The 23,468-nt window shown below is 41.0% G+C and overlaps 1 long non-coding RNA gene across 1 annotated transcript; it reads right to left on the minus strand.

Moving 5' to 3' along the window:
* Positions 1-240: 240 nt before the first annotated feature.
* On the minus strand, positions 241-905 carry LOC129166719 (uncharacterized). Its single transcript, XR_008565620.2, has 2 exons — positions 741-905; positions 241-547 (listed from the first exon to the last, which is right to left on the minus strand). It is a non-coding gene; the product is annotated as an uncharacterized lncRNA (long non-coding RNA).
* Between the last annotated feature and the right edge of the window lie 22,563 nt (positions 906-23,468).

Consider the following 23,468-nt stretch of genomic DNA (forward strand, 5'->3'; position numbering starts at 1 on the left):
CCTGTAGGAAGGCTTACCTGATTTTACTGATTTTTATTCATTCAATGAAAAAGTTTATAAATGAACATCAAGGATGAAAACATGACACATCTTTTTATTATTAACTTTTCTGGGGTTAAAGCAGCAATACCCAGGCTATTTCCTCAGCACTGTTGCCCATCAGAGTTGCCCAAAATACTGCCTCGTGTACCACCGCCCAGTGTACCAAAGGCCAGAATACAAACATGTCAACAATACGAGGACATTTACAACATCTTTATTCAGAGAGCAGAAAATAACAGAAACATTCAAAAATGAACAAAAAGAGAAAACAACAGCAATACAAATTTGTGTGTGTGTGTCTCAGGGCTGATGATGGACCTGCTGTCTGCTCTGAAGAAAACCTCTGCAGCCCCATTTTCCCATGCCTTATGCCTCTTTAAAGCCACATCTCAAAGAAGTATATGCATAGGAAAAAGGAACAACGAGTGCAACGAGTCCTTCTGCACACAAGTCTGTCGCCGCCATGTCACCACCATGCTCCAGCCGTGGTGCTGCACACCGGAACCTGCATCATGAGGATGAAAATAAATTTGTGAAGTCATGAAAAACTGAAAAAATATCTGAAATCCTTTTAAAATCTCTACATTTTAGTGTTATGAAGCAACAAATAAAACAAAAAGCAAAGCCATGAACGGAATTAGCTCAAGCTGAAGTGTTGAAGTTGATCCCAGCTGCTGGAGCCGGGGAAGAAGTCATACCTCGCCAGCATCCCGATGAGTGTCTCATGGGGAAGCTCCTCTTGTCAGACGTTTATACCAGCACAGGGACCTTGAAGATGTTTAGCAGAGACAGAGTGGCTGTTGTCTGCTCTCTCTCTCTCTCTGAGCACCTGTGGACAGAACAAACACTGTCTACAGAATCACTCAGAACTGTTCTCAGCCAGTTATTGTCTGAATCACAGAAGTCAGATATCTCCTCCTATCTACAGACGTCAGGAGCACCCAGAAGAGAAACATTCAGGACAACATGTTCCGGCCCACACACACACACACACACACACACACACACACACACACACACACACACACACACACAACCCTCAAGGTCTCCAGACAAGGACTCTCTGGGTAAAGGCATACAGTCACACCTGAACAAGCTGCACAAGTGTGTGTGTGTGTGTGTGTGTGTGTGTGTGTGTGTGTGTGTGTGTGTGTGTGTTATGGATGCCATGGCAAGGCTGCTGCAACTGGCTGAGGAAGAAACCTTCTCTACATCAGGGGTATTCAGTTCCTGGTCCTGGAGAGCTGGTATCCAGCAGGTGTTAGCTTCAACACACCTGATATCAATCAGAAGGTGATTAACAGAGCCTGATGAGCTGCTGCACAGGTGACTCAATCCACTAAATCAAGTGTGTTGGAGCAGAGAAACCACTAAAACGTGCTGGATACCGGCCCTCCAGGTCCAGGATTGAATATCCCTGATACCTTATACATGAATGAGAGCACAAGTCAATTATATCAAGGTTTAGTCTTGATGATCTGTGATGAGTCCAGCTGAGGTCACACACACCTGTTCTCACATGTCCCGTAACAATGCTCTAACCAGGCGGTAACTCAGTGTTGATTCAGAGATGGACGTGGTTGAGACAACCTGCTGAAGTTCAAACTGAGCGTCTGGTCTGTTTATTTCAGAATCTGTTGATCTGCTGGGATTTGAACCCACATCCATCTCCAGGGTCAAAGGTCAGACTGCATCCTACCAAGGTCAGCAGAAGCACACCAGCTGCTCCAGACTCAGTTCATCCCAGAACCTTTGGGCTGTGGAGCAACAGGAGGTTCTCCTGGATGGAGCTGTGGCTTTCACGTCAGCATGGACCAGTAATACAAAATGGCTAGAATAGAATAGAATAGAATAGAATAGAATGCCTTTATTGTCATTGTACAAGCACAACACAATGAAAAAAGCGATGCCATCTCCTATGGTGCGTAAAACTGATAAAAACGATGAAAACAAGAAATAAAAATAAATAAATCAAACACTTGCATCCTCGTTCCATTCATGCATCATTACGCGACACATGGTACCGTATTACACGTGGTATCATAATACGCATGGTATCGTAACACACATAGTACCGTAATACACATGGTATTGAAGTACAAATAGTACCGTAATACATGTGGTATCGTAATACACATGGTATTGTAACACACATTTTACCGTAATACACATGGTACCGTAATACATTGTAATACACATGGTACCGTAATACACATAGTACCGTAATACACATGGTATTGTAATACACATGGTATCGTAATACACATAGTACTTTAATACACATGGTACCGTAATACACATGGTATTGTAATACACATTGTACCATAATACACATGGTATTGTAATACACATAGTATCGTAATACACATAGCACTGCAATGCACATGGTACCATAATACACGTGGTACCGTAATACACATGGTACCATAATACATTGTAATACACATGGTACCGTAATACACATAGTACCGTAATACACATGGTACCGTAATACACATGGTACCGTAATACACGTGGTATCGTAATACACATGGTACCATAATACACGTGGTATTGTAGTACACATGGTACCGTAATACACGTGGTATTGTAGTACACATGGTACCGTAATACACATGGTGCCGTAATACACATAGTATCGTAATACGCATAGTACCGTAATACACATGGTATTGTAATACACATGGTATTGTAATACACATGGTATCGTAATACACATGGTATTGTAATACACATGGTATTGTAATACACATGGTATCGTAATACACATAGTAATTTCCTGGTCTTTTACTTCCCATTAATTATTTATATTCTCATCGTGTGGTTTCTCAACTCAAACCTGATGGTTGGTTTGTAAAAGCATTTTTCTATATTTAACCTCCTGGGACCCGGACTTGGTTTTGGTTTGATTTAACTCCTTAAATTTCCAGGTTTAATGAACACAGTGGGGTTTTGTCCCACGGGCAGGACGCTGGAATACTAAGGGGTTATTAAAAGAAAAACAAATCTAGCTATTACAGATTAGTTGACTGTAATTAACAGAAGTTACAAACCATTCAATTCAAAAACAATGTTGTCAAATATCCTAAAAAAGAAAGACAAAAAACATTTCTAATTAAAGTCATAAAGTGTTTATGAATAACAACAAACAGGTCTAAGTAGAGGAGAATAAAAGCTTAACCCTCTGGAGGCAGGCAGGTTAAAACCTACCTACCTGGTTACTCCACAAACGTATTTATGAGCATTTTTAACTCAGAAGTTTCCCTGAAGGACTTAGTTGTTCGTCCTTTTATCAGAACTTATGTTGAGCCTGAGAGGGTTAAAGTGCAAGGAGCCAATGTCCACGATGTGGACACAGGCCCTGGGAGGTTACAGAGTTTGAATCTAAATGTTGCAGAATTCCAAAGTGCAAAAACATTCAGGAAGAATTTTCCAGACTTTCTGAACAATGACAGCATCGAGCCGAGCTCACCCAAGGCCATGGAGATAGCTGCTGCTGCCAACGGACATTCCTAGTGCCCAGACATCTCTATGAGGTCGGGGGGAGCTGAGCCCCATGAGGAGGGTCAGGTCCTGGTTCAATATTACCTGGGTCAAAGGTCACCAGACCTTTGGATCAGGTTTTATCATTGTCAGATCTGCTTTTCTGTTGCTTGGGTTTCAGCATCAGACAAAGCTGATCTGAACGTGTGACCTTTGACCTTAAACAGGCCTTACCTGCTGGAAAAGCCAAGAGTGAGACTTTGGTTCCAGCTGACTCATACGTTCACACATTCATCCTCAGCGTTCTCTGCCTGTCTTTATCGTGGTCTGTCCCCGAAAACGTGTCGTTCAGACTGACCCGAACCCATCCGCTGTTATTTAACGTAATACCTAAAAGATGAAGTCAGCGCCCTTTCTAAATAAACCTTGAACAGCTGATTTTAATGAGTCCTTGCGCTTCCTGTGATTTTCTTAGTGATCGTTGTTTGCATCGCTCCAGGATCTGTCGTCCACTTGAACCAGAACTCCCAGTTAGAACTTTGAACTGAACCTTTGCACCGGTTCTTTGCAAGAACCGAGTCAGTGAGGATGAAAACACAAGCCAGAAGGTTGATGGACCACGGATCAACAGCAGAACAACACAAACTGCAGGAGGAGCTTCAGTCAGAAGTGAGACATGCAGCTTTGTGGCTGAAAGGATCACAATGTTCTGCTCCTGCTGGCCTCATCAGCGGCCCGGCGGAGCGGCTCTGGGCCTTGGGCAGACGTTGCAGCAGCTCCTACCTGAGCAGGTGTTCTGCTGCATGTCTGAATCTGAAAGAAAGCTGCACAGTTAAAGCAGTAGGTCAGGAGCTAGAGCAGGTTATCAGACAGTTGCCGGATCGATCCCTGCTGGTCGGTGTGGCCGGTGAACCCTGCAGCTGCTTGAATAAATACGTTTTTATCTTTAATGTCGCTGACTTTCCTGCAGTCTGCTGGTTTGTAGTCCACGGCCAGCTGCAGCTCGGTCAGAACCTTCCTGGTGCTTTCCTCACAGGGAGAAATGTACACAAGTTTGGAATGATGTTTTGATGTTTTCTTGTTTAAAAATGTCTTCCTTCTCCTGATTCTGAATTTACTGGCCGACCTGCTGGTGGTGGCCTGCTGCCTGTCACTGAAGGGTTTAAGAAACAAACATCTGCTGTAGGTCAGGAGCAGATGGAACTGGATGCTTGGAACAGGTAGTTTTCTTCTGTTGTGCAGCTGAAACCCAGCTCCACTTCTCCTCTAATCAAACGTCTTTCATGTCTTCAACAGATGCCTGAGAAGCCAGAGTTCCACCTGTGGTGCTAAACGCCACCACAGGTGGGATCAGATGCAGAGACAGACAGAGACACGCGAGGACCAGAGACATGGCGGTTCTTAGCTTCTGACATCTGCTCTGCTTGGTCTGTCTCCTCCTGTCTGTGAAGGTCTCACCTCAGCTGTCTCTGTGCTCGGCACCCTGAGATGGGAAAGCAAGGTTGTGGCCTTGTGCTGCGGGGGCGGTGACCTCCTATCTCACCCGTCCTCCTCCTCCCTGCTTCTTCTCTCTCCTCTGGTAAAGTGATAAGACTCGTGAAAAACCTTCTTTTGTGGGAAATCAGAGATAAGCGTGGCGCTCAGGCAGCTGCTGGGTCGTCTCCAGGGAACAGGAAGTTCTCAGACTCAGATGACACTGGTACAAGCTGAAGGCTGCAGGTTTCATGCAGTCAGTGTTCATTTTTTATTTGCACGTCAAGTTTTTGAAAAGGACTTTTTCTTTAGAAATGTTGAAATTTCAGACATTTTTAGGACAGACGGGGGTGATGTGTGTCTGAGGCGGCGGGAGAAACCGCCTTGACTCGCCGTCTCCAGGTCTGTGTTTTCAACCACTGCAAAGAAAAAACACCTGTCATCATGAATGAGCAACAAAGCCCCGGTCAGGGGTTAAACCCGCAACCTTCTTGCTGCTCTAAGCAGAAATGTCCCCTCCACATCTGGTGAAAGCTGTCCAAGTTAAAAATGTCCCCCTTGTCCCATCAACAGTAAAGATTTGAGGCTATGAGGCTGCATGGTGGCACAGTGTTTAGCACTGTTGCCTCGCAGCACGGAGGTCGCAGGTTCGAAACTCGGCTGCGGCCTTTCTGCGTGGAGTTGCGTGTTCTCCCCATGCATGCGTGGGTTACCTCCGGGTACTCCGGTTTCCCCCACAGATCACAACTTGCCCTATAGGTTATAAATTGTAAGTCGCTTTGGATAAAAGTGTCTGCTAAATAAATAAACATAAACATAAACATATGTGGCGTTTGACAGTAAATAATACGTAAAAGACTTGATTTCTTCAGCTGCTCAGAACCAAACACACACAAGAGAAGTGGTCCTCCAACAGCTCACCTGGATATTAAAGGTCCAAACAAAAGTACCTTTTTACACCTGAACTTCATCAGTGTGCACGGCAGGTAGGCTGGGCTGCACCTGTTAGCTACGGCTGCACCTGTTAGCTACGGCTGCACCTGTTAGCTACGGCTGCACCTGTTAGCTACGGCTGCACCTGTTAAAGGGAGAAAAATCTAGATTCCTATTGAGGAGCTAAATGTGGTCAAATGTAATCATTAGTTTTTACTATGTTACTTTATAATTGGCACCCCATATGTTTGGTCTTGTTTACATAATTATTTAGACATTTGTCTCCCTGCATGCTAATGAAGTTGTTTAAAGGACTCGTGTAATCTGGTTGCTTTACCCCTAAGTTGATTAGACTATATTGCAGTAAACCTAAAATGAATTTGATTTGATTTGAAATATTTAGTTAGAACTTTATATTCTAGACTTGGTTCTGGATTTTATATTTAATAAAGAAATAATCAGATTTGTTTGTATTTATTTACTTTGAACTATTTTGAGATGTGATTTGTGGCATTAGGGGCCAGTGGGGCCGGGCCCCTCTAGATGGTGCTCTGGAGCTCTACTCTCACTTTAAATAATTAGTGGAACAGAAACGATTCGTTTTAGAGCAGAATCGTGTAAAATATCATCCTTTCACCAAGAACTACAACACGGTTACGTAGAATCAGTGATTGTAGATATTTAGTTGTAATTTTGTACATTTGGCTTTAAATATTTCATTAGATTTCACTCTGTTGATTATTGAGTCATCTAGTTAGATGAACCTAAACACTTTTTTTATAGATCTTAACGTGTTTACTTCAGTGATGGGACCTCAATGTTCATTAGTCATTTCCCTCAAAGAGCCATTCAAGAGAGAGAGAGAGAGAGAGAGAGAGAGAGAGAGAGAGAGAGAGAGAGAGAGAGAGAGAGAGAGAGAGAGAGAGAGAGTGTGTGTGTGTGTGTGTGTGTGTGTGTATGTGTGTGTGTGTGTGTGTGTGTGTGTGCGTGTGCGTGTGTGCATGTGTGTGGTAATGAGCTGCCAATCAAACGACCCAAGCTTGATTCCTGATTGGTGCTCAGCTTCCAACAGGCAAGGCGTTTTTTCTCCAGTCAGCCCTGTTGCAACAACAGCTGACGCACGCAGAAAAGAAACAATTGTTTAGACTGTTGCAGCAAATCTGCCACCACCTTCTCAATCTGAAAGGAAATGTGATTATCTTCCCTATGTGGTGTATAAGAGGCGTGTGTGAGAGGCCAGATGTGGCTTCTGGAGGTCTGGATCTCAAACTTCACCAGTCGGCCGGATGGATGTCCATCCAGACCGGGTGAAATATCACAATCATGTGGAAAAGTGCGAAGGTGTAATGTTCTTCACTAGAGTCAAACAATGCAGCCTGTTATTAATCTTGTCCAAAAACAACAACAATGTGGATCCTCATTGACAGAAACACGATAAATGAGAAACGGATGAAACTGAAATGATGCTTCAGCTTTTGCAGGGAAATTTAAAATAAAAGGATGGATGGGTGAAGGCGCGAAGCTTCTGATAAACGTTATAACTGCAGGATTTATTAAAGGAAAGAACATTAAAAACATCAGAGGTTTTTACAACAAGGCATGAAGTTATCAGCTGATTACATTTCTTGGGAAACATCAGAGACAGGACCGCAGCAGCTCAGGAGGTAGAGTGGGTTGTCCAGTAATCGGAAGGTTGCAGGTTCAATCCCAGCTCCAACCAGAGAACTCTGCTGTTGTGTCCTTGAGTAAGACACTTACACCACCTAGCCTGCTGGTTGGAGGGACCGGTGGTGCCAGTGCTCAGCAGCCTTGCCTCTGTCAGAGCGCCCCAGGGCAGCTGTGGCTACACCGTAGCTCATCCCCACCAGTGTGTGAATGGGTGAATGACTGTGTTGTGAAGTGCTTTGGGGGGTTGTGAAACCCTAAGAAGGTGCTGTGCAAATAAAGTTAAAGTCCCATTTGGTTGTCACACACACTGATGTGTGTGTGCGACATTTGTTCTCTGCATTTGACCCATCCCATGGGGGAGCGGTGAGCTGCAGACACGGCTGCGCTCGGGAACCATTTGGTGGTTTAACCCCCCGATCCAACCCCTTAATGCTGAGTATCAAGCAGGGAGGTATTGGTCCCATTTTTTTCAAAGTCTTTGGTATGACCCGACCGGGAATCGAAACACTGATCTCCCAGTCTCAGGGAGGACACTCTACCGCTAGGCCACTGAGCTGGTGGTAAAATACAGACCATTTTTACCTTCTCTCCAAGTTTATTTCCTTTATTCACCTGCTCACGTCAACACAAATTCCTGGACTAGTGAACCTGCAGAGGGACTTGTTGACTCTATGAAGGTCTCTGGGGACTACACTGATCACCTTCTCTCTCAGCAGCGCTTCTATTATCCTCTTTATCTCTGCTGCAAAGAGCAGACAGAGGAGCTTTGAAAGGAATCAGCTGCAGGAGGATGCTCTAATTATTCTTTCTATTAATTGATGGTCTAAAGATGAAGAATGGTCTCCAGCATGGAGCCTGAAATTTAGCAAAAAAGAGTTGAGTCAGAATGTCACCTTGATCCTTGAAGATCTGCAGGTGAGCAACAAAATGAAAAGCACAAAGACCGAGAACAGAAGCAGTGGTTCGGTTCCTCGTTTCCTCTCTGGCTGTGGCTGCACGTGGCCATCGGTGAGGCGGAGAGCCTCCTGCGGGAACTCAGGCTGCTATTGTTTTGTGATGATGTGGGGCTCAGCCCCCTGAGGAGAGTCTGCAGAGTGAAATGCCTTCTGGCACTTTCATGCCAGGCCTTGATATGAAAAGACAAGAAGTGCTGTAGAGGATTGAGGGATAAAAGAGGCTAAGGGGAAAACAGTGACAGCAGCTTCACAAACACACACTGCTGCTGAGGAAAACTGGCTTGTTTGGTTCTTTTAGAGCAACCAAAACCCTCATTTCAGTTTGAGCCTGGAGCCTGCACGGGTGTTCAGAGTTAGGAACTCACCTTTTTCTCATAAACACAAATATCTAAGCAGCCCTTCCAACGATGGAAGTTCAGATGAGGTGGGCTCAGTGGCTGCCTGGGATTTTCATCCACAACCCTCTCTGGGGTTTAGGTGTGAGAAAACGTTCTAGTGAGGACCTCCCCGGGTCTAACGTCGGATTCACTCTCCGGTCCAGACATTCAGCCCCTGACATCAACCGTGGCTCGTGTGCTGAACATCTCCAGAAACATGCTCCTGTGAGAGAACCAAAGGTCACGAGTTCAAACCACAACAAATATGTCTAAAGAGAGGAGCTGGTGAGGATTACAGAGACCAGGAACGGACACCATACTATTTTCTGAATATAACACATTTAACCACAGTGTGAGAGCTGCATATTGCCATTAAAAACAGGTAAAACAAAAAACAAATGTAAAGTTAAATAGCCTCTGTCCAAAAGCCAAGTCGTAAAGCAGGTCTTTAAAGGGGACCAAAACCAGTCTGACTGTAGTCGGCAGTCTGAGAGCAGCAACATTAACGCCTGCTCACCGAGACACACAGCTGGTCAGCGCTAGGTCCATACCATACCATACCATACCATACCATACCATACCATACCATACCATACCATACCATACCATACCATAGGTCCTCACACAGAAGGCAACCAGAAGCCAGTGGAGATGTGCCAGGACTGGGGTAATATGACTGTGTCAGCTTGTGTTCGTCAGGAACCTAGCAGCAGCATTTAGAACCACCTGGACCAAGGCAGAGACTGGAGCACCTCTGCATAGTCAAGCCAGGAGATAAAAGCATGGATGGCTGATTCCACGTGTCTCTGCTTTAGTATCGGTTTTAGGCGAGTTCAATGGCGTGATTGATAAAATCAGGATCTCACCACCAAGTTTATCTGAGGGGTCATTGTGAGATCATCATCCCATTTCACCCCTAGGCTAGAAACCCAATGCTTCAGGTTAAAAACTGTAAAATCAGGGGCCAGAACCTGTAGCCAGGTTTCTTTATGGAGCATGGAAATGGGTGCATGCCACTCCCCCCCTCACTGCTTTGGTCTGGTTAAACACTGAGTCCTATTCAAGATTCTGGTCTTTGTCTTTAGCTCCTTGTCTGGAACATTCTCGTTAGTCTCCAATTTATGAAGTGGAGATTGCATGTAGCTGTGTGTACTCCATGTTTGATAGATCACAAACCTACCTGGCGTAAGTACATTTATTTTGCTGAGCATAGGTACGGTTTTAGTAAGGATTCTACGCAATGTTTCATAAATGAGACCCATGGTCTCTCCAGATGTTTCAGTCAATGTCCCCTGTCCCCAAGCCTCTAGGAGATGGAGCAATACAGATAAAGAACAAAAGTTTAAAGAGATTTCAACATTTTTTGCTAAAAACTGGACAACATATGGTTTCATTTTCTTTGTTTTATTACCTTTTTTTCTTTTTTCTATTGAAAGAAAATACATTTTCTATTCTTAACATCCTGGTTCTGAAGAAGGAGATAGCATATCACCACCAGCAAGAAACAGCTAGCTTGGAAATGGAGCTGGACAGAAGAAAAAAAATCAGATTTTTTGGCATGAGGAAATAAATAAAAAGATAAAGCAACAAGATAATCTTATGGGCAAAAAGGAGTAGGAACAGAAGCTGGAGGCCTTGATCAAACAGAGAGATCAGAAGTCTGGAAGACTGAAACAAAGAACAGAATACTATAAAGAAATTGATCTACAAATTACTGGGCTGGAAACAAAGCATCAAAGTCATCTAAGAAATACAGTTAAAGATCAACAAGGTGAGGATGCAGCCCCTGAGGACGTGGCTAACAAAAGAAACAGATTCTTGCTTTGAACTGGAGGGGTATAATATGTTTACCGTAAATAAGAGAGGCGGGGGAGTTGCCTTTTATGTACAGAAACATATTGAGTGTAAGGTAATATATAGTACAGTTATTGGTAACATTATTGTTAATTGTTAATTTATTTTCTCACTCAGCAGTTTCATTCATCATTCATGCAAATACAATCATCAACAGTCTCCCAAGTGAAAAAAAAGGGGGAGGAAGAAGAAGTCTTATATGATCTACCCCTTTCTACTTCATACAATATAATTTACAGATTGGCCTTATACACAAACCAAGTATAGAACTTCCTTATCTTTGTAAACAAAATCACAATAAAATGTATCAATATACTTATTCAATATTTACTTATCAATCATAGGATTCTATGTTTTTTTCTTTATATAGTCTTTTAAATTGACACACACACAGATTCAATAAGCGCACGCTGCACAAACTCTGGCTGAAGACAGAAATGAGCGCTGCCTCCTCCGTGATAAAAACTTTTAAGAGGTTTTATAACATTTTTCATTCCAGGACAAATTAAGACATTAGCTTCTATTTTGGGATGACATGTTAAAGTCGGGTTTGCTCCAGCCAGTGACTCCGAACCTGACTACAATTCATGTTACTGCAGCATTTGTTATTCCAGTCTGCATGGCAGCGGATCGCAGATTCAGCCACACCATAAAACAGCAATAAGTCGGTCTGAGGCAAAAGTGAACCTCATGGCTATAGCTTTTCCATCTTTTCCCCTATAGACATTTGATTACACACAAGTAGGTGATCAGCTCAGGTTACGCAGAGCAGAAGGAAGGAGAGCGCTCTGGCCGCACAGGTTAAACGTTCCTACTTTAAGAAAACCGTTAAATTGCATTGTTTATGTGCTACCTGGGCACTCTCAATATTTATTTAAAATTAAATCAAAGGAAACTGTAATGGTATCAAATGTTTATTAATTACTATTTAAAAAAGGAAAGTGATGGGGAAAAAGGTCGATCATATTTTTTTAACCCTGTCTGTTTAGCTTGACGTCTGATTATTATTATTATTATTATTTTAAATCTTTTATTTTCATTTATTGACATTAAAATAAAAATACAATCAGAACTAAATTGCTGCAAGCCAAAATGAAAAAGGGGACAGAAAGAAGAAAAACTTATGTTGTCTGCCCCTTTTAACTAAAATAGCATTAATACAAATGAAATAATCATATGACTCTTAAGGAAATTGAACAATATAGTTCCTGGACTTGTTGGCCGACAAAATCTCAACCCATGAATTTGAGAAAAAAATAGAAAAAGAAAACAATTTACACAGAAAGAAGCATTAAGTTACAGATCTATATACATACATATATACACATACAAGCACATACTAGGTTAATATTTTGTTCCTTTAATCCCCCCCACCCCCCTCCCCTCACACATTTATGTAATGGATCTATATAAGTTAATCGTTTTATTTTTTATCTCTTTTTTGAAAGTCAATATTGTTTTTGCATTCTTGAGTTCAGTATTCAATTTATTCCACAATTTAACTCCATATATGGAGACACAATGTTCCTTTACGAGTATCCGATGTCTAGGTATATTAAATAATTCATGTCCCTTTAAATCATATTTGCTATGTCTTTTTGAAAATCGTTTAATTAATCCTGCAGGTACGTTCCTTTTGTTTGCATTATACATAAATTTTAAAATATTGTAGTCCACCAGATCATAGAATTTTAGTGTTTTTAATTTAATAAATAATGGATTGGACGGATCTCTGTAGTTGCTCCTTGTGAATATACTTATTGCTTTTTTCTGTAAGATCTAAATGGAATTTGTGTAAGTTTTATATGTTGTTCCCCAGATTTCAATGCAGTAGTTCAGGTACGGTACGATCAGTGAGTTATATAACAAATATAATGAATTATTATCAAGCAACCCTTTTGCTCTATGTAACAGTGCAATCGTTTTAGATATTTTAGTTTTGACACTGTTTATATGTAGTTTCCATGACAGTTTTTCATCAATGATGACTCCCAGATACTTGACTTCTTGAACTCTTTTAATATTAATCTCATCTATATTTAATAAAATTTCATCATTTGAATTTGTATTACTAAATATCATAAAACAGGATTTATCACTGTTTAATGATAGTTTGTTTCCATCAATCCATTGTTTAATTTTTTTTCATCTCTGTTTGTATCACTTCTATCATCTGCTCAACATTATCTCCTGAATAGTAAAAAGTTGTATCATCTGCAAATAAGGTGCATTTTAATATATTGGATGCCTCAACAATATCATTTATATAAATGATAAATAGTTTAGGGCCCAATACCGACCCTTGTGGTACACCACAAGTAATGTTATTTATATGTGATTTTGTGTTGTTTATTTGAACATATTGCTGCCTATCGGTAAGAAAACTTGTTATCCATTTTAGGGCCATCCCTTTGATGCCATATTTACAAAGTTTTTTTAATAAGAATTGTATGATCCACTGTATCGAATGCTTTTTTTAAATCAATAAAGATACTTATGAGATGATTTTTTTTGTCAAGGGCTTCCGATATTTCTTCTGTTAATTCAATTAATGCCATGGATGTTGAATGATTTGTTCTAAAACCATACTGACTGTCATTTAATATCTCTTCATTGATCAGGAATCGGTCCAACCTGGCAATATATAATTTTTCTAATATTTTTGAGAATTGTGACAATAATAGCCTCTATATATATATATATATATATATATATATATATATATATATATATATATATATATATATATATATATATATATATATATATACACATACATATATATATATATATTGTGTATGTATATATATATATATATATATATATATATATATATATATACACACACGCATATATATATATATATGTGTGTGTATATATATATATATGTATATATATATATATATATATATATATATATATATATATATATATATATATATATATATATATATATATACAGTGGGGCAAAAAAGTATTTAGTCAGCCACCGATTGTGCAAGTTCTCCCACTTAAAATGATGACAGAGGTCAGTAATTTTCAGCATAGGTACACTTCAACTGTGAGAGACAGAATGTGAAAAAAATCCATGAATTCACATGGTAGGATTTTTAAAGAATTTATTTGTAAATCAGAGTGGAAAATAAGTACTTGGTCAATAACAAAAATTCAACTCAGTACTTTGTAACATAACCTTTGTTGGCAATAACAGAGGTCAAACGATTACTATACAGGTCTTTACCAGGTTTGCACACACAGTAGCTGGTATTTTGGTCCATTCCTCCATGCAGATCTTCTCGAGAGCAGTGATGTTTTGGGGCTGTTGTCGAGCAACACGGACTTTCAACTCCCTCCACAGATTTTCTATGGGGTTGAGGTCTGGAGACTGGCTAGGCCACTCCAGGACTTTCAAATGCTTCTCACGGAGCCACTCCTTTGTTGCCCGGGCGGTGTGTTTGGGATCATTGTCGTGTTGGAAGACCCAGCCACTTTTCATCTTCAAAGCTCTCACTGATGGAAGGAGGTTTTAGCTCAGAATCTCACGATACATGGCCACATTCATTCTGTCCTTAACACGGATCAGTCGTCCTGTCCCCTTAGCCGAAAAACAGCCCCAAAGCATGATGTTCCCACCCCCATGCTTCACAGTAGGTATGGTGTTCTTGGGATGCAACTCAGTATTCTTATTCCTCCAAACACGACGAGTTGAGTTTATACCAAAAAGTTCTACTTTGGTTTCATCTGACCACATGACATTCTCCCAATCCTCTGCTGTATCATCCATGTGCTCTCTGGCAAACTTCGGATGGGCCTGGACATGCACTGGCTTCAGCAGCGGAACATGTCTGGCACTGCAGGATTTGATTCCCTGCCATTGTAGTGTTTTACTGATGGTGACCTTTGTTACTGTGGTCCCAGCTCTCTGCAGGTCATTCACCAAGTCCCCCCGTGTGGTTCTGGGATTCTTGCTCACCGTTCTCATGATCATTTTGACCCCAAGGTAGATCAGAGTACTCTGAGGAATAACTTCCCATCCTAACACACATTTTTTTATTTGTCAGGTATGATCTAAACCATTCCAGGGCTAACCCTGATATCCTGTCATAATGATGAAGACGGTGAAGCAGCACTTCATGATCTATTGTGTCAAAGGCTGCCCAGAACTAAAAACTGCTGCTGTATATTCAAAAGGGGTTAAAATGATCAAATTAAACTGGTTTGGCAGAAAGTATTGATGAACTAATAAAAGCACTACCGCCTCCCCTTTTGCTACTCCTCACAGAAAAATTAAAATTAAAATCTGGCGGAGAAGCCTCTGTGAGAACAACAGGTGCATTTGAACTCAGCCATGTTTCTGTTAAAAGCAGACAGTGAAGATTGCGATCTAAAATCAGGTCATTTATTAAAAACATTTTGTTCAGCAGAGAACGAACATTTAAAAGAGCCATATTAATAGTAACTGATGAAGAAATGACTGTATTAACTGAAGGTGGGACTTTTGGTAACGGTTTTAGATTATTGGGGTTGCTTTTGTTTGCTTTATGCTTGTTTGTCCACTCTCTGCTGATAATAACAGGTATGAATGAGGTATGGCAAGGTCCAAGTCCGATATTCGATTTACTGTTAAAATCAGGGCTGGGTTGGTAGGAGCAGGGATCAGCTACACATCAGGAAGTGGGAGCAGATGAGGCCGGTGGAGTAGACGGGGGGGGGGGGGGCGGGGGGGGGGGGCGGGTCGTGGAGGCTCATGGTTAGAGTACGGGTCCCCTTTTTATTTAGGTGAAGCCCATTCGCTCCAAACAGGTGTCTCCTGCCCCGGAAAATGTTAAAATTGTCTATAAAACCAACATTACGGATCACGGTGGCAGAGGGAAGCCAGGTGTTAAATGATAAAAGTCTGCTAAAATGGCTGATTCTTCTGCCCATGGTGGGAGTGGGGCCAGAGATAAAAACAGACAGGTGCATGGCTCTTAAAAGATTAAAAAGGTGAATAAAATCACGCTTGAAGAGCTCTGACTGTTGCTTACGGATGTCATTGGTACCGGCGTGGATGATGATTCTACTCACTGTTGTGTGTTTCTGGATGAGGTCTGGGATGTGTCCTGCAATGTCCACCACTGTAGCTCCAGGGTAACAGAAGGTCAGGGCTCCTCTCATCCTGACCTCATGGATGATGGAGTCCCCAACGATGAGAGTGGTTGTTGATGGTGGTGGTGGTAGTGTGGGTGTGTTAGTTGGTTGAAGCTGGGCAGAGGACCCTTCCAGGACCTGCTGAGTGATGGGTTGAGCTCCCCCAGGGCTGCAGCAACGAGAAGTCAGCGCACCTTGGTGGATCCCAGCTTCAGTCTGGGGGGTTGTGCCTTCCAGGACCTGCTGAGTGATGGGCTAAGCTCCCCCAGGACTGCAGCGACGAGAAGTCAGCGCTCCTTGGTGGGTCCCAGCTTCAGTCTGGGGGTTGTGCGACGTGGAGGGCCGCTGTCGTTCAGCTGTTCCCGCAGCGGCTGGGAGGGTCCTGTAAAGTCACGGCCAGGGGCTGGCAGAGGAGGAAAATCCAACTCCAAGGTGCCGAAACGGTTGGACAAGGACAGGCCAGGTGGAGGAGATCGGCGGCCGCCGCCCCGCGTACCCCCACCTTGGCCGGACCCAACCTTGACCCATGCACCCTGGAGCAAGGGAGTGGAGCTGAGGGGGGCTTTCGGCTTTGCCCCCAGCTGGAACCAGTGCTCCTCCTCCGCCGCGAATGCTGTGCAGGCCTCCGGCACTCCGAGCTTGCTTGGAGAACCGGAGATGGAATTTGCTCCAACAGTTACACCGGGCTGGCATGAGACAGCATCCGCCAGCTGAGCCCCATCAGTGGTGGCGAAGGTCCAAGAGAAAATGGTATCCACGTTGCGCTCATGGTCCTGGATTTGGTGGAGCGTGGAGATCCTCTTCTCCAGCTCTACAACTTTCTGCCTCAGCCTCACACAGCCGACACACCCAGGGCTGCAGGTAAGAGGCATGAGGCAGGTGGAAGTAGGCAGCAGGTAAAAACACAGCAGTCAAGCTCCAAGAAGTTATTTTAAAAGTAAAAAAATTAAATAAAAAGCTCACAGTGGTAAAAACAAAAAACAACACAAAACAAAAAAAAAACGGTTAAAACCAAAAAGGATTAAAACCAGTTAAAACCAGTTAAAACCGCCAGACTTGACAGCTCGCACAACCTGGTGCTCTAACAGCTCGCTCACCCCAGGTGCATCCCAGTTGGATGTCAATTGTGTTCCACTCTGCTACAGGAGGTGGTCTCGGGCATGTCAGCAGGAGGCCCCCGGGTCGACCCAGGACACGTTGGTCCGGGAACGCCTTGGGGTCCTGCCGGAGGAGCTGGTGGAGAAGGCCAGGGAGAGGACAGTCTGGAGCTTCCTAGTTGGGATGCTGCCCCCGCGACCCGGATATTTTCCTAAAACTATGAAGATAACAAAAGTGATCCCAATATTAAAAAATGGAGATAAACATTCTATGGAAAACTACAGACCAGTAGCAATTATTCCACAATTTTCAAAAATACTAGAGAAATTTGTGAATCAGCTGGACATATATATTACTAAAAAAAACTATTAAATGATAGTCAGTACGGATTTAGAAAAAACTGAACCACTACCTATGCAATAATGCAGATGGTAGACAAAATAGCACAAGCAAGTGAAAAGGAAGAACTCTCTAATAGTATATTTGTGGATTTAAAGAAGGCTTTTGACACGATTGACCACAGGAGATTATTGAAAAAGATGGAGAATTATGGTCTACGAGGTATAGCAAAGTCCTGGATAGAGTTACTTAAAAGACAGACAAAATCTGGATTTAGAGAAATAAAATGGGGAGTTCCACAAGGGTCAGTAATAGGTCCAAAATTATTTATAAATGACATATGTAACGTGACAGAATTTTTCAAATTTATAATGTTTGCAGATGATACAAATATAGTTTGTTCAGGTAAAGATGTAAAAGAATTTTTATAGAAGGCCAAAAAAGAGTTAAATGTCCTCAAATCTTGGTTTGATGTAAATAAATTATCACTGAATATGAAAAAAACTAAATGTATGATATTTGGAAATAAGACGGTAAAAAATGGGGACTTTAAATTACTACTATTTAATACTAAAATTGAAAGAGTGTCTGAAATAATATTTGTTGGCGTTGTGATTGACTCTAATTTATCCTTGAAACATCATTTAAATTATATAAAAGGAAAAATTGCAAAATCTTTGGGTCTATTATATAAAGTGAAAGACAGGCCAAACTATAAGGCATTACGTTTAATATACTACCCACTAATAGAACCTTACATGTCATACTGTATAGAAATATGGGGTTCAACTTTTAAAACACATATAAATGAAATAAAAACTATACGAAAGAAAACTATTCAAGTTATAAACAAGAGCAATTATTATGCTCATACTGATCCGTTGTTTTTAAAATCACAGATTATGAAAATAGAATATCTATATTATTATAAAATAATGCAATTTATGTTTAGAGCAAAATTAATGTTTCTGCCAGAAAATATACAAATGTTTTTTGTAAAGAGGGAAAGTAAATATGATTTAAGAGGTGTATGTATGTTTGTTGTACAAAAAGCTTAAAAGGGTATAAAAAGGAGATGTATCTAATTGGAGTAAAAATTTAGAATGAGGCTAAAATAGAATTTAAATTAGCAACTTCACTTTCAGTTTTTAAAATACTTATCAGTAAAGTATTTTTGAAGAGTATTAAGTTGATGTTGGAGGATGGGTTTGTGTTTTTCTTTTTTTCTTTTTTGTTATTGGCACATTGAGGGAAAATGAAAATTGATTTGTAAGTAGGTTAGGCAATTCTATAAGCTTTTGCTTCTGCCTAAACCTGTTCAGTTATGATATACTAAAATAGATACTATATACAAATATATGAACATATATGTTGTGGAGAAATGGAAATATATGTATCTATTTGTATGATATGTTACTGTTTACATAAATTATTTTTATGATGACTGAATAAAATTGATCATTCATTCATTCATTCATTAAACGACTTCATGCCTGTTGCCAAGGGCGTCAGTTTGTTTTCAGAATTGCTGGGGACAATAACCATACACTTGAGTGGGGTTTAAAAATTGCTGGGGACAATAAAGTAGGCTAGCACAGGGGTCGGCGGCTCTGGAACCGCATGCGGCTCTTCCATCCATTTGATGCAGCTCTCTGTGCTTGTGAAATAATGAATGGATATTTAAATAAAATGCTTTATATTTTACTGCATTAATTTTACATCTGTATGCTAATTCTAAATGTAAAGATTGTCTGCGTAAACCTGAACAGTTCCAACCTGGTCTTACTGTGAGACCGGGTTGACGCGTCACGCTTGTGCGTAATCATATCGGCGCTTCTGAGCTGCTTTCTGACCTTCCCCACCTACAAAGTTTAATTACAACAATCAAACGTGACAGAGCCTGGATTTGTATTCTGAACAGTCTAAACATGTTTTAAAAAGAAACGTAGGACAAAAGTGGCACCTGCTCAGTAAAACCATCAACAGGGTGAAAAATACCAAAAATTGAAGGCAGAGACGGGCTACAACTTCTGGATCCATTTTATATAAATCGTTTTATTGATTATCGTCTAATGAAAGATAATTAAGACGTACATGAGCGATCAGGCGCGTTGCAAGCTTTTCAGAAGTGTGGGGGATGTTGTCTGTGCCTAAAATAATTTCATGTTATTCATCTTGTTAGTTTAATTTCCGTAATAGCGGAGCAGGTGCGAATTTTAGACGCGTCACGCACGTCTCCGTTTCAAACATGTTTAAACTGTTCAGAATACAAATCCAGGCTCTGTCTCGTTAGATTGGTGTAACTAAAGTTTGTACTGAATGAAACTTTACATTAAACCATGTTGAAAAGTAATGGATCCGATTAAATAGTTTCCCCCTCATTTACAGTCAGTACAATGCAGTGCACACGGCTCTGGGGTTGAAGTGTTTGAAGTGGAAAACACACACACACACACACACACACACACACACACACACATACATGTAGATATGGTTTATGAAGCCACTATGACATTTTGGTGGTTTATGAGGACACACCTTTCCCTGCATCTGGTGAACACGAAAAGTATGTCAAAAATTTTGATTTTACCCATAGAAGAAAATTCTCACTTCAAAATTAAGAAAAACATATCAGAACATACATACATTTCACATATGAATTTACACAGGCTTATGAGGACTTGACAACCTGGTGGTTTATGGAGACAATTAGGGTTTATGAGGTCTGTTTACAAAAATATACAATTCTGACTGTTTCATGGTTTAAGGAGACATTTAAACATTATGAGACCAGTATACACATTTATATATAACATTCAAAATATCAAGGAATCAAAGAGGAAATAGAGGTTTTTTGGGGAAGTCAAGGCCTCAGAAGTACCATTGGTTAATCGAGCACTTAGGCCTGTGACCATTTAACTTGGAGAGAGATGGGCATATTCCAGGATAAACTTCAGAAATTTTTATTCAGAAGAGTGCATAGATAAAGCTAACATTTCTACTAATGTTTCTGTTCAGAAACCGCAACCTACTGCTACCTAAAACTCAGTTTTTGTTTGTCTTAGTTGACCTATGTCCTGTCGGTGGTACATCACATGTAGGGGTGTCTTTCCACAATAGTATTTCCAGCACCTGCTCCTCTGTTTGCCCATGTCTGTGACATTCACTGAGCATGTCATCTGTAGAGGTCTTATCCTTGATGGTACTTAAAGACCTTGGCTGTTTTATCTTGGATCATAGGTCTCACACTAGCTAGTCCTCTGACTCCTTCCTTACTGCTAGCATACCGTTTCAGGGTGCTGGATTTGGGGTGTAATGGTCCATGCATGGTTAGGAGCTTTTGTGTCTTAACATCTGTGGTCTGTATTTTTTCCTTTTGGCCAGCTCATTATTCCTGACAGATATCTGATTACTAGCAGGGCATAGCTGTTTATTTCCCAAATCTTGTTCTTGCCCTTGAGCTGATTTCTTAGTGCTCTCCTTATTTGTTTTAAGTATTTGGTTGTGGCTTATTTCCTTGCAGCCTCATCGAGGTTGCCATTTGCTTGCTGGACACCAAGGAATTTGTAGCTGTCCTCAAGGTCTGACTTTTTTCCTTCTGGGAGTGAGACCCCTCCTGTATCTATTATCTTCTCTTACTTTGTCAACATTCGACCACACTTCTCAAGTCCAGATGACATTCCAATATCAATGCTGTAGATCCTGGTGGTTTGGATCAGTGAGTCAATGTCTCGCTCGGTCTTGATATACAGTTTTATGTCATCTATGTAGAGGAGGTGGCTAATTGTGGTTCAATTTTTGAGTGAGTATCTCAGATTTATTTATGGGACAATAACTTTATTTAAAGGATATCAGGATTGGATAGGATAGCTTGTTGATGGCTTGTTGTGTAAAAAAGGCAGCTAGGGGCTCACAGAGTGTACAAACCTTGTCAAGTTAACACTCAACACAGCTACAAGGACTAAACAAGAAAGTCATACTGACATATTATGACCTTTTCTTGTAGAAGTTATTTAAAACATGAATGCATGCAAGGGGCCCTAAAGCAAAATTAAGACTTTAATTACCAACAATTTGCAAACATTTCTTTGAGAGACTGTAACATCTGTTGTGTTTAATTTGGTGAAAATCAGTGTGTATGATGAAATTACAGCCAATTGTAAGGCCACGGCTTGCCATCCAATTTTGCCGTCTCACCACAACCCCATTCTCTCTTGAAATATCTCAGTACTGAATGCTGCATTACACCAGCATGTCTTCTGACATTGGGCAGTGTCTCATGTTGATTCTATACAAAGGGTCAAAGTTGGACCTTTTAGAGTAAAACAATAAACTTCCTGTTGTCAGGGGTAGTGGCTTTGGTGATGGCAGGAAATGACACTGTCATTGTCTTGAGATTTGACATGACACTAAGTTGGATATAGCTCTGATCATGTGTCTGCAAGTTAATAAACCAAGAACTTTAATGTAAAAAGATCAATATTTGAGACTAAGCCCGAACTACACCATTAGTCCTTTTGAAAACTATTTAGACAACTTTTGATTCCCAATGGCTTATCAATTTTAGGTCATAGGCCTAAAGCCCTAGGACAAGTTAGTTAAAATATAATATGTGATAAAATGACAAAATGGTATGAGGCCAGAACAGTCTCAATAAGAATTAAGTCACACAACGTTTTCCACAAATGCACACGCTAATTCTGAAGTTCACACTCTGTGGTTCACAAATATAATTTGTAAGAACACTTGTAATATAAACTCACAGATCATACGAATTGCTGAATGCGCATTTACGAACAGCTTCTCATTTGTGAACCTTTCTGCGTTTGTGAGTGAAATTTGTGTGGTGCATTCACGAACAGCTTCTCATTTGTGAACCTTCCTGCATTCGTGAGAGAAATCGGTGTGCTGAATTTTGAGACTCTCCTAACGTCGCAGATCAACAAACGTCACCATTGGCTAATGAATCTGTCAATCAAATATATGATTTTGCCAGGGCTGTTCGCTTTCAGCCAATCATATGGCTCCTTATATTACGGAACAGATCTGCTGTGCGCATAGTCGGACACAATTCCCTACATCACATGTGTAGCTCGGGGGTGACGATGGCTGAAGATATCACGTTAGCGTTCACACTTGTTTAATTTTCCATTTTAATTCTGGTGCCTGTTAGCAGCTGAAACACATCCTCACGTGCTTGTGGATATCATATATTGTATATGGAGACATGACTGTAATAATAAGTAAAGGTTATCAGCTGTAGGTTTAGTGTGCTCATAGGAGACGTGACAAAAGAACACAAATCACATTTCTCTTTATGGCCTATATAGTTGTCATCATCAACGTTACATGATTTACAGAATACATGTGACCAACTAACATTTCATGTTCTACCACCGGATGTTTGGATCAAAATATGAACCAATCAGATCTTAGATCAGGTGAGAGCCAGGCGTTTCCCGTCATGCCCTGGGTTTTGCAGTCGAGGGAGAGCAACTGCAGCGCCTTGCTCCAAAATCTGCGGCCACCTTGATCTCACAAGGTTATCGTTGCCTACGATAGAGATAGAGCAAGTCGGCGTCAAGTCGGACACAAATCTAGCCGGCAAGCACTGCTCGCCGATCACCGCTGATCCAATCTGCGCAGTTAAGGGGATGGAATTAATCCAATAGGCGATTGCTCAGAGGGCTACACTATACTCATAGAATCTGGGGTTACAATACATAACCAACGTTCCACCCTATGGGTGGCCTCTTAATAATCTTATTCAGAAAAATTATGCATTTTTACTATGTGAAAGCAAACCCCGTTAGGGGCAGAGACCTCTTGAAGCTCATATTAAACATTGTCTGCAGAGAAGGTAAGAGAAGCTAGTAAATCATCAGACCTATTCCATGGGAGTGACTCTGAAAAGGAGCAAAAGCTCAGCTCTTTATCTTGGCAGGTGTCTCTATTCTCCTGTGTTCAGGCTCTTGGTTACATCAGTTACTTTTCCTTTTAATGAGCTGCATATATTTCTAACACAGCCTTCAGTGACATCAAGAAAAAAAAATAACTTTTTAACTCTAAAAGACATTATTCTCATTCTGAGAACAAATGAACAAACTGTGTGTGA

This window comes from Nothobranchius furzeri, chromosome 12, assembly GCF_043380555.1.
Source record: "Nothobranchius furzeri strain GRZ-AD chromosome 12, NfurGRZ-RIMD1, whole genome shotgun sequence".
NCBI lineage: Eukaryota > Metazoa > Chordata > Actinopteri > Cyprinodontiformes > Nothobranchiidae > Nothobranchius > Nothobranchius furzeri.